The sequence below is a fragment of the Phalacrocorax carbo genome, chromosome 2 (genome assembly GCF_963921805.1).
Source record: "Phalacrocorax carbo chromosome 2, bPhaCar2.1, whole genome shotgun sequence".
Taxonomy (NCBI): Eukaryota; Metazoa; Chordata; class Aves; order Suliformes; family Phalacrocoracidae; genus Phalacrocorax; species Phalacrocorax carbo.
The window spans coordinates 1,827,794-1,838,742 of record NC_087514.1 but is presented as its reverse complement, the minus strand read 5'-3'; positions in this window follow the sequence as shown (position 1 = coordinate 1,838,742).

The window sequence follows — 10,949 nt, the reverse complement described above, 5'->3', positions numbered from 1 at the left end:
GGGCAGGCTTGTTGCATTGCTATCAAGAGCACCGTGCACCAGCACCCGTGTCCATCCCCCACAACTTCAGCTGATCCCCGACTTCAGCTGATCAGCGTCAACCCCTTGTGAATCCCTCATATTCACATGGTACTGGCTCTGGCACGACTTCCAAAGAGACTTGGGCCAACAGCTTCAAATCTGGGATGGACTGTTTCCCAGTTCCCTTCTCCCGAGCAAAGATATATTGCTGGCTGCACCCTACTTGCAGATAATCAGATCATTCTGCGGCTTATTTTTCCCTTGAGCACAGCTCCTGGTTTTGGCACTGAGTTCAGCCACAGACAGAGCTTCCCCATGGACTTTAGGATAGGGCCACAGCATGGGAACAGGTTTTTTTGTCCTGGTTTTGCCTAGGATAGAGCTGCTTTTCTTCATAGTAGCTAGTATGGGGCTAAGTTTTGGATTTGTGCTGAAAACAATAGTGATAATGCAGAGATGTTCTAGTTGTTGCTAAGTAGTGCTTACACTAGGACAAGGACTTTTTCAGCTTCCCATGCTCTGCCAGGTGCACAAGAAGCTGGGAGGGGACACAGCCAAGACAGCTGACCCCAACTGACCCAAGGGATATTCCATACCATATCATGCTCAATATATAAAGCTGGGGGAAGAAGAAAGAAGGGGGAGATTATCAGAGTGATGGCCTTTGTCTTCCCAAGTCACTGTCACGCTTGATGGAGCCCTGTTTTCCTGGAGATGGCTGAACGCCTGCCTGCCCATGGGAAGGAGTGAATACATTCCTTGTTTTGCTTTGCTTGTGTGTGGCTTTTCCTTTACCTATTAAACTGTCTTTATCTCAACCCAGAAGTTTCCTCACTTTTACTCTTCCAATTCTCTCCCCCATCCCACTAGAGGAGAGTGAGCGAGCGGCTGTGTGGTGCTGAGTTGCCGGCTGGGGTTAAACCATGACATTTTTCCACAGAGATGCTCTAAACATGGAGCCTTTCAGAAGCTCATGCCCTGAGGTACTCCTTGCCTGCAGATAAGGATCCAGAGGGAAGGACCATCATCTGACCAGGACTGGGCTGTGCCACTGTCACGTGCAGCACACTCAGGCTGTATCTGCTGGATGGTTTGCATGGAAACATGTGGACAGGAGAAGGACAGGAGTCAATTATTTCTCCCCAGACACATCTACCCATCACCAACTGGGGTGTGAGCAGCTGCCCCCTGCAAGCCCATCCTCTAGTTCAATATAAGTGCTATTGCCTGCCTGGAAACTAGAGGGACTTGGGCAGCCTGGGAAATTGGAAAGGAACAAACTTCATATGTCTGATATTGTTTAAGGATAGCATTTCACCTGGAGGCTCCATACCATCTCTCCAACCACTGCTCACTTGCAAAAGTCACTCCACATCACTAGCTCCAGATGTTATCCTGTGCAAGCAGCAGGAAAGTCGGGAAGGCAACCATGGGTGGATTCCCAGAGCACCATTAGATGCAACACTGCATCCAGACCGGCTCTGGGCAGGGTAGGGCAATACGGCAGTGAGGTAACACAAGGGTCTGACCCACAATCCCACCACCTGCGTGAACACAGACTGCAGCCCGTAGTAGCTGATCCACGGCTATTCACCTCTCCCAGCAGCTTGCTGTCTGGGCCATCTCCACACTCTGCACCCAAAGGTGTTAATGGATGAGCATAGCTGCATGTTAACACCCTGGCTACCACAGAAACCATCACAGAGGTGCCACTGCCCGCTGCTCCCAGCGCTGATTCAGCTTACAAAGTGCCGCCTGGAACAGAGCTCAGCCCCTCTCATAGCCCCACGCCGCCTTTGCTGGGTTGCCCAGGCCCCACAAGTCCCTGAAGCAATGAGAGATACCATGCACTGAAAGCTGGCACTGAGCGATGGTCCTTGCTGTCAGTCAGAGAGGGCTGCAAGCCACTTTGGAGGTCTGCATTTTGCTCCCTGCAGAGTGCATCCATGCCAGCAAGCCATAAAGGAGGAGGGAACGGTGCAGAGAGTCTGTGCATGGGCCTACCCCAGGTCTGGCATGGCTAATTGGCTCTTTTTAAAGGAAGGCTCCAAGACAAGACAAGCTGGAGTGAATCCAGTATAGCAACAACTGATGAGGGCCATCCCACGTTGCTCTAAGTCAGGAAGATGAGCAGTTGGGGCATTTCTCCTTTGGCTTTGCAGGGGTCAGAGCATGAAGGAGCTTCTCTTCAAGGTGTTGCTATCACAGACATCATTAAAATGCAGCAAACCCCCTGCCTGGAGTTCCTGGAGGGCAGATCCCATAAAGGACACAGACCATGGTCCCTCTAGAAACAAGACACAAAGTACAAAGAAACAAAGTGCAAAGTGCACAAGAAACAAGTGCAAGGTGGTGGCTGTGAGAGAGGCAACCTTCACCATCTGCTTCATGCAAGTGGGGAGCCCGATGGTGGGCCATGGGAAAAAAACACTCAACAGGCAAGGTAGAAATTCATGATAAAAGGTGAAAACGGGGAAAGTGAGGTTGCAAAGGAGACAATATGACAGAGGAGGCAGATTTGGGAACTGGTAGAAAAGAGAAGAAGGGGGAAAGGGACATATCTCCTTATAGAACAAGAGGCACTGAAGCACATTCTTTGGAGGTCTGTGGGCTGCAGAGGCACAAGAAGCAATAATTTGCCCTGCTGACCATTTGGGAGGGGAGAGAGGCCTATGACACAGTCCTTTCTCCGTCTCACTCCTTCTCTCCCTCCCTCCCTCTCAGACAATCAAGTGAATTAAGTTTGCAGAGTTACGTACGAGGCATCGGGCGTCAGATACAATTACTCACCCGCTGCATCATAATTACTGCAAATGGTCCATTAAAGGAAAATTATCATCAATATGATATTATCAGACAGCGGGTAAATGAATAAAGGAAAGTGCTTATTCTTCCATTGTTCTGTTAATAGAGACGTCTTTGAAATTGATAACGTGAAGGATGCCACCTCACTCGGGACTGTGGGCCAGCGGGATGGCAAGGGGAACTGTGGGTGATGACACACAAACAGGACCCACCTTTTGGGATGGAGACGCAAATGTAGGTGTGCACCTGATTGTCCAAGCGGCAGATGAGGAGAACAGACTGGGAACCCTGAGCAAGGCGTCATCTCTGTTCAGGACACCCCCACACCACCGTCCCTTCTGCCCAAGGGATCCAGTGCTACCTTCTGTATATGGTGCTTTAAACTCAGCGACAACAAACTTTAAAGGAACTGAATCCAACTCAACATGCAAAGCCAGGGCAGGGCCAGCTCGACAGCCTCACGTTGCTGTTAGGAGGTTTTTCTTCAACGGCTGCGTCTGGGACCAGCTGCACCTGGAGATGAGGGGATCAGAATTGCTCATCAAGCAAACACTTTTGAACTCATCATGTTGAAATTAGGCCACAACTGCAGGAAAGAATCTAGTAATTGCATCTCTGGATCAGCAAAGGTGATGTTTTTGTGCACTGTGTGTCAAATACCTCCAGAAAGCTCAACCTCCACCTTCACAGCTGGGAACTGGTGTTCTGGAGGCAGAGGGTTGGGGACAATTGTGCTGGAGCAATGAATGACCCATGCCAAGGATAGCATGAAGTGTCCTGCAGAATGCCAAAAATAAGGAGACTAGTAGATGAGGTCTGGCTCCTGTGGGTCACCAAGATGGATTCTTGGCCCACCTGAATAAAGTCCCTCTGCAAGACATAGCCCAATTACCTTGCTGGGAAATCCCAAGGTTAAGGAGGGGCTGGGGGGTGTAACACACAGTGTTATGGTTGCAATGGTCTCTTCAGACCTCCAAAATGTTGATCAAAAGGCACAGAACCATGCAGGGAAAGGCAGCAGGGTCCTTCCAGAGCAGAGAGTATGGGGGGCACAGCAAGCATATTTGGGTTTCAAATAGTTACTGCAACAGAGGAGTAATGCAAGAAAGGTCAAATCTCTTCTTTCACACATTAAGGCACTGCTTTTCCACCTGGGACCCTCAGGCCACAAAACCTAAGGAAATTATATGGGTTCAGAACTATTTTCTAGCAGTGAGGCCAAAACCTTTCACCCTCAGCAATGTGGCCGTAACGTTGCAGCAGCCAGTGAAGTTCTGCTATTTAATACTGGCTAATTAACTACAGTAGACATAGCCAAAGGTTAGTTCTGAGCTATTTTTGAAGGCCAACTGAGCGAAGCGAGTGCCTTAACTAGCAGTTTACAGGAGAGGTCTGAACCTCCACTAGAATAATTTAAGGGCCATAGATTTGAACACACCAACAAATCCTGCTGCAGTAAACCATTTCCCTGGCAGGAGCGAGGATGAAGTTCCATGGTTTGCATTACAGCATCTCGATTCCTTGTGGGCTTTCTCAAACCTTCTCTGGAAAAGCTGTTTCCAGCTGGGCTATTTCTGAATCTGCATATACAGGATTTTGCGGAAGAGACACCAAATATTTTCCCAGCCTTCCTGCTTCCGAATCTGGGAGACTCGTGTGCAATCAGAGGGGTCCAACCCTACAGTAGGTATGTTTTATGTACCCATGTCATAGAGATCTGGATAAAAGGCATTTTGATGGGATTCATCTGGCTAAAGGGTGCGTCTGCAGTGGAGCCACCTCCCTCTCTGGCCCTCTTTCCCATTGATGGAGAATGAGCTGACACATTTATTGGAGCTGAGGGAAATTTCCTCTCTTCCTAAAGCAGAAAAATGCATCTGAGGGGAAAATCTACTCCCTCAGCTTTCTGGATGGCACAGATCTAAACTTCTGGTTGTAACAGGAGCCTGAACACCCTACTCAGATGGAGACACCTATGTGAAGACTCCCAAAACAGAAGAGATGAATCCCAGCCTTAAGTGCCTGAAGGACACCTACAAGGTCCCCAGCTCCAGTGGAGTGAGATCCAGTTGTTGTGACTCCTGGTCTCACTGTCATAACAATGTGATAACCAGTTACATTGCCAGGAGCAGGTCAACACACCCAGAGACTGGTTGCAACCCCTTTCTCCAAGCACTAGCACACAGCATCTTCACCTGGTTATTTACAGTCTCCTCTCATCTTTCTCCAGAAATCTTTCTTTGCATGGAGGGAGATGGGGCATTGTGGTCCTAAGTTATCACAAGGTCTACACTGCAACACTCATATCCTTTTGTCAAAGGGCAGTCTGAACCACACTGAGACCCACTTGAAAGAAAAGGAAGTGCACTAGGACACTTTTGACCCTTTGAAGCTGCTCTGTGCCCCGTGGTCCACCCACTAGAATGCTGCTGGGACCACCTCTAGCACTGGGAGACATTCCCCACATCCCTAGAGCTGTGAGCAGTCCCAGACTGGGATGTCCATGAACAAGCAAGTGATGCCACTACAAGATAAAACACCATTAGTGAAGTGGAGGTGGGGTGGAAGCAAAGCCAGCCAGAGTCAGCCCGAGCCGCAGCACCAAGGAGCATCCTCAGCTTAGTTGCCTAACAGACCCCCAGTGAGAAGCAGTAGAAACACCCACCGCTTACATGCTGCTGAGGTGACCTGCTATAACAGGGCTGCCTTTTCCCTCCTCCAGCCCGTCGTGGCCCAACAGCAGGGTGACAAGGACCCTTGTAAGACCACGGTGTGGTAGACAGGCTCTGCCCAAGGCAGCCAGTCCCACTCTCTGGTTCTTCATGCTCTGCCGAGAGTCCCCTGTCCCGAGAGGGCCCAGGATAGGTAGCCTTCACAGGGAAGTGAGCATCTGGCCAGAGCAGGAATACGCCTACGGGGCCAGGTTTGGTAAAGCGGCACGGAGCTGCATCGGTCTCAAGTGTAGAAAATAGTCAGTGAAGGGAGTAAAGCGGATCTGCTGCTATTCATTTCACAGCTGTAGTGGGATTAGTGGAACGAGGGCGATGGGGTAAGCTGCCCCTTTTATCTCATTCAAACATGTTGCTAATTCAGCAGAGCACCGCAGCCAGGAGCAGCTCCCAGCCTAATCCACTGTATCATTCTCACCCAGCGTGAAGAAACGAGAATTTTAATCCGCTTCCCCACCCCCTCCCCACCCCATCAGCTGCTCCAGCGGGCTCTGCCTGGCCTAACCAGGCATGGGGACCCATTCCATGCCTGGCACCATTTTCCCCAGCCCTGTTGACCAGCTCTGTGGGAGCTGGGAGAGGTGGCTTCTCAGCTGTAGCTCCCACCCTCTGCTCCATGGGTTGAACAGGGCTGTCGGTGGTCCCACGTTCCTAGGTGGCCATGGGCACAAAACACCAAGAGCATCAAGGGTAAACACATCTTGACAGGTTTCAAGTGACTGCTTTGGCACGTGAGTCGGGTTGTTCTAAGGATCTTCTTCCAAGCTGAGAAAGACAGCGGTAGAGAGGTGGTGTTTCTGCAACAAACAGAAAAGCAGCATGCAAGGTGCCACAGGGACAGACATTGGCCCAGACAGACCTCCAAACCTGGGAATTTAGAAAGAGACAAACCAGCAGGTGACCAAAGATGTAGTGTCCAATTCTCATCACCCCGTGGCTCTCCTTTGAAGGATAACTGTAATTCTGCGGGGGGCGTCAGAGCTCCCCTTCCAGGTGACATCTGCTTCTCCAGACACATGCAGCAAACTGTGGGATGTCTCCCTTCCTCTGGAAACACAGACCCTAAAGCAGCTTCCACCACAAGAAATGCTACTCGAGGTACCTCCTTTCTGAAAGCCAGACCTTCTGCACTCCCATACTCTTTCAGGTATGCCTTTGTTCCCAAGTAAACTGATCCACAAACCCATCCCACGTTTTCACCTGTGAATCTCAAAGCACTGTGACAATGGAGGCATCACAGCCTGATGTGACAGATGACAAAAACGAGGTGGAACAGGAGGTTTTGACCTGCCATAGGTCACACAACAGGCAGACTGAAATTCGAGCAGAAGTGCAGAGTTTGAGCACAAAGAACCCAGGTGTTTTAGCTCTGAACGTTCAAGGCCATGCCCAAGCACAAATTTTAAGTAACAGGAACAACTTCCAAAGCCTGTTGTAGACCTCACGCATATATTTGTCTGTGTAGCCAGTGCTTATGCCTTGTCATCTCCACTGATAGTGCTGGCCAGCTGATGCACATCCAGACATGCCAGTGTGGACCAACAGTACCTTCCCTAGGTCTTACTGTGTCTCTGCTTGTAACACCTCCAAATCCAGCCTTAAGCATAGCTCAAACTCATCTAGGCTCGGGTACAACAGCTTAGAGACAGGAGGGTACCACCACGCCACTGAGTCCTTCTTTGCAACAAACAGCATCTGCAAACCAGGCAGTGACAGAAAAGCCTCCAAAATCATCAACGTTTATGAACCTTGAAGACACCTTCAACCTGCCCAGGTTCAGTGGGGCATCTTTTGAGATCATTGATGACTAGATTGGGCATCTTGTTTCTCCAGCAAAGAGCTAGGTCCTGCGTCCCAGGTTCCCTTTCATTACACCAAGTGAACGGCTGCTAGGTCTTGCAGTGTAGAAGTTCTCCAGAGCTGCCCCAGATCAAGGCAAGTATAGAGCTGTCGGTCCTGGGATTAGGGGCAGCCTGAAGCCCAATACAATGTTAAACCAATGCATAAGTTGTACAGAACACCCCTCCAAGCCCTCTAAACACTGCAGACCCCGATGGTTCAGCAAAAGGTCATACCACTGATTGAAGAAAAGAGGAGAAACAAAGAAATGCATAGCATAATGTGATGAGTTTTCCTAAACTTCTGTAACAGTAGTGTTGTAGAGGCGATCATGCCTTCAACCTGGAGACTGTATCTAAGAGATTTTAAGTGGGAATCACTCCTTAATAAAACTGGTGCAAGATTCTCTCCCCAAGGGACGTATCTGCCCACTTGCTCCTGTACAGGAAACAGCAGAAGTGCTTTCTGGTGGAATCAAAAAAAATAGACAAGTGGCAAAAATCATCATCAGCTCAATGCTGGCATCCAGCTCAGGAAATATCAGCCAGTTTGGTGAAAGTCTGTTCAGAAAAACAGGGTTTCCCTGGGGTACCTAATTCAGAGTTTTCTCCCCCATGCGATGGGGGAGAGCGAGGATACGTAACAAGCTGCTATGCAAGAAAACAGAAGTCCTCGTTCTGAGTTCGGGCATGCCTCACTGTGCAAGGCGAACGCCCTCCCTGCTTAGAGGACATACCATGGCTGAAATACCAAATCCAGACACCGGGGCCTGGCTTTCTGCTTCTCCCTGTTCCTCACGATGCCTGCATGCCATTGGGTGTGACGGGAGGTCTCTACTCAAATAGCACAAGCAGCCCCTACTTCCCACCAGGTCTCAGTCCGTCCTCATACACAAAAGAGATACATGGCCCATGGCAGAGCAGAGCAAGGCTGAGAAGCCAATGCCTCCATTCCAGGCCAGACCTGGCGCATTACAGCTAAGCACAGCCCTGACACATCTGGAAAATATCCAAAGACAGGTAGACAGTCCACAGAGAAGGACTGGGCTGGATGCTCCTTTGCACAGCACCAGGTTGGTCTGAATCCTTGTATCCCTCAGGAACTAACCCAAAGACACAGTGCTCCTATGGGATAGCGCCCTAGGGACACCCCACCTGATTTACTATGGCACAACCCCCCCATCCCTCCCAGGACTTTTGGGATTGAAACTAAAAAACCCAGACTCGCTCTGCCTGACCTGAACCACCCTGCCTGGTCTAAGGCTCCTCCCCAAACACATCCCTCCCCACAAATCCCCTGAACCTCTTCCAATTGCACACCAATAAAAAGTGCATTATTAACACCCCTCTGTCTCCGCTCCCTCACGCTCTCTGATGGGCAATGAAACCTCCCTGAATTATGCCGCTCGGCGTGCTTACAATTTAATTACATTTAAAGTCAATCAAGAGCTCCTGGAGCTGAGTGGCTGTTAAAGGGTTGTAGGGGAGGGGTGGGAGGGAAGGATGGGACAAAGACCCCCTGAGCTGATCTGTGTGCGTGTACACACACACACACACACACAGAAGCACCTTCTGCAAAATCATTAACATCAATCTATTTTCTGTCCCTCCTCCCATTCCCCCTCCCCCTTGCCCACTTTTCTCAGCTTTCTGGGGCTTTTTGGGGAGCAGCCCCATATCAAAGTCCCACAGGGAACTAGGGGGGCCAGGGAGGGGTGTGGAGGAAGGTTGGAAAGAGGGGGGATAAAGCAGAGAGCAGCAGCCTTCCCTGCTCCCCACCACCTCCACCCCCGTGTCATTGAGGGATGGCACGCGCCTTGGTTTTAATTAGATGGATGTAATTGCCTTGGTGCAGAATAACATTGTTCGCACTGGTGGGAAGTGAGAGGGGCTTCAGGCTTGGCTGCCCCCAGGAGCTGCGGGAGGGAGGGTTTTGTTGGGTGCTGCTCCGGGGGCGGAGGACCTCGGCTGAGTGATGAGACGAATTCATTGCTCCAAGAGGACAAGGGCAACTGGGATGGCTTAACCCTTGCACCCCCACACCAAAAATGAGCCTGCTTGTGTCCAAAAGCAGGAGAGGAAAGGATCCAGCCTTGGGTCATGGGCAGATCTGGGGTCTACCCAGTGTCCCCTTGGGCTCTGCTGTGACTTGCTGCTGTGTGTCCCTTGGGAGACATTCAGAACACCCAGGGGAGACAAACAGAGGGAGGAGAGCCTGTCCAGTAGCAGAGATCAAAGCAATGTTCTCCCAGAGTGTCACCAGAGGGGACTGGGAGAATTGCCTTGTGTCCCCACACATTGCAATGCACACCTTGGATATGGCAACATGCAGCTGGGTCCCCTGGGACAGCACAGAGCATTGCCATGGAACCTGGTGTGTTCACACACCATGCCAAAAGAGGGTGTAAGATAGGAATAAATGGGGTCTGTGGAGCCCCAGCCTCACCCCTGCTCCCTGATCCCAGTGGGAATCCCCTCCTGACCCCTGGAGACACATGGGTTAAGCCCTGAAGCGTGACATTTGGTTGTCTCCGCTGGCAGACCAGCATGGTGGCCTCATCCACAGCACCTGCTGGGGAAACCATCTTTTTCTCCACCAGCCCCTCACCGTGTCCACAAGCTACCCATGACTGTGGCAGCCAGCCGGGGTGGAAATGGTGTTAAGCCCTGTGCTGACAATTAGGGACAATGACTGAAGGTTGGTGACATGGTCCTGGTTAGTGTGCAAATCCAGATGACAATGACTGCACCCCAAAGCATTCCCGGGTGTGTTTCCTCCCCGGAGACTTTCATGGCAGCAGATTGGAGCTGACTCAGGAGCTGCACTTTGCCCTGAGCACACTGGGGCACGGGGTCTCTTTGAAACAAGTGCTTTGAAAACTCCCACAAAGGCTGTAGATAGTCAAACATCTCCTACACGGCCCCAGCAGCTGGGATAAATATTTATGAGGGATGTCAGTGTTGTGTTTCAGGACACACGCCAAACACTAACCACTTGAGGTTAGCAAGAAACTGCCCCCATTGGCATATTATTGGATAAGTGTCCATTACAGGGGCTGACTCCTTCCTCCGAAGCAGATGGGAGGGGATGCTCTCAGAGACAGGATATTGGATGAGGTAGTGGCATCCCCGCGTTCCTTGATGATTGCTCATAAAATTAGCCATCCCTTAAAAAACAGTCCTCCCTTGTCGATATTTAACTGCAGGCTGCCGGAGGGGGAGAGGCCATGCCCAGCTTCCTGCTGCTTCGAATGGCCGCTGAGAAGGTTGCCTGTGGGATCACACAGCCCGATCCCAGTCCTGGCTTTCCAGCCCAGCAAGGATCTCCCTTATCATCCATGAAGTCACCCATGGTGTTGTGACCCCTGGATCATGTCAGATACTGGAGCTCCATCCAACACACAGTAAACCCCCTTGGTCCTCTCTTCCATCTCTGCAAAACTTGATGCTTCTGGGTCCCACGAGCCTTGTGCGTACCACGTACATCACACATCACGTAGGCCATTGCACTGGGTGACCCACTGGGACAAAGCAGTTACGTGCTCAGCAATTTAAA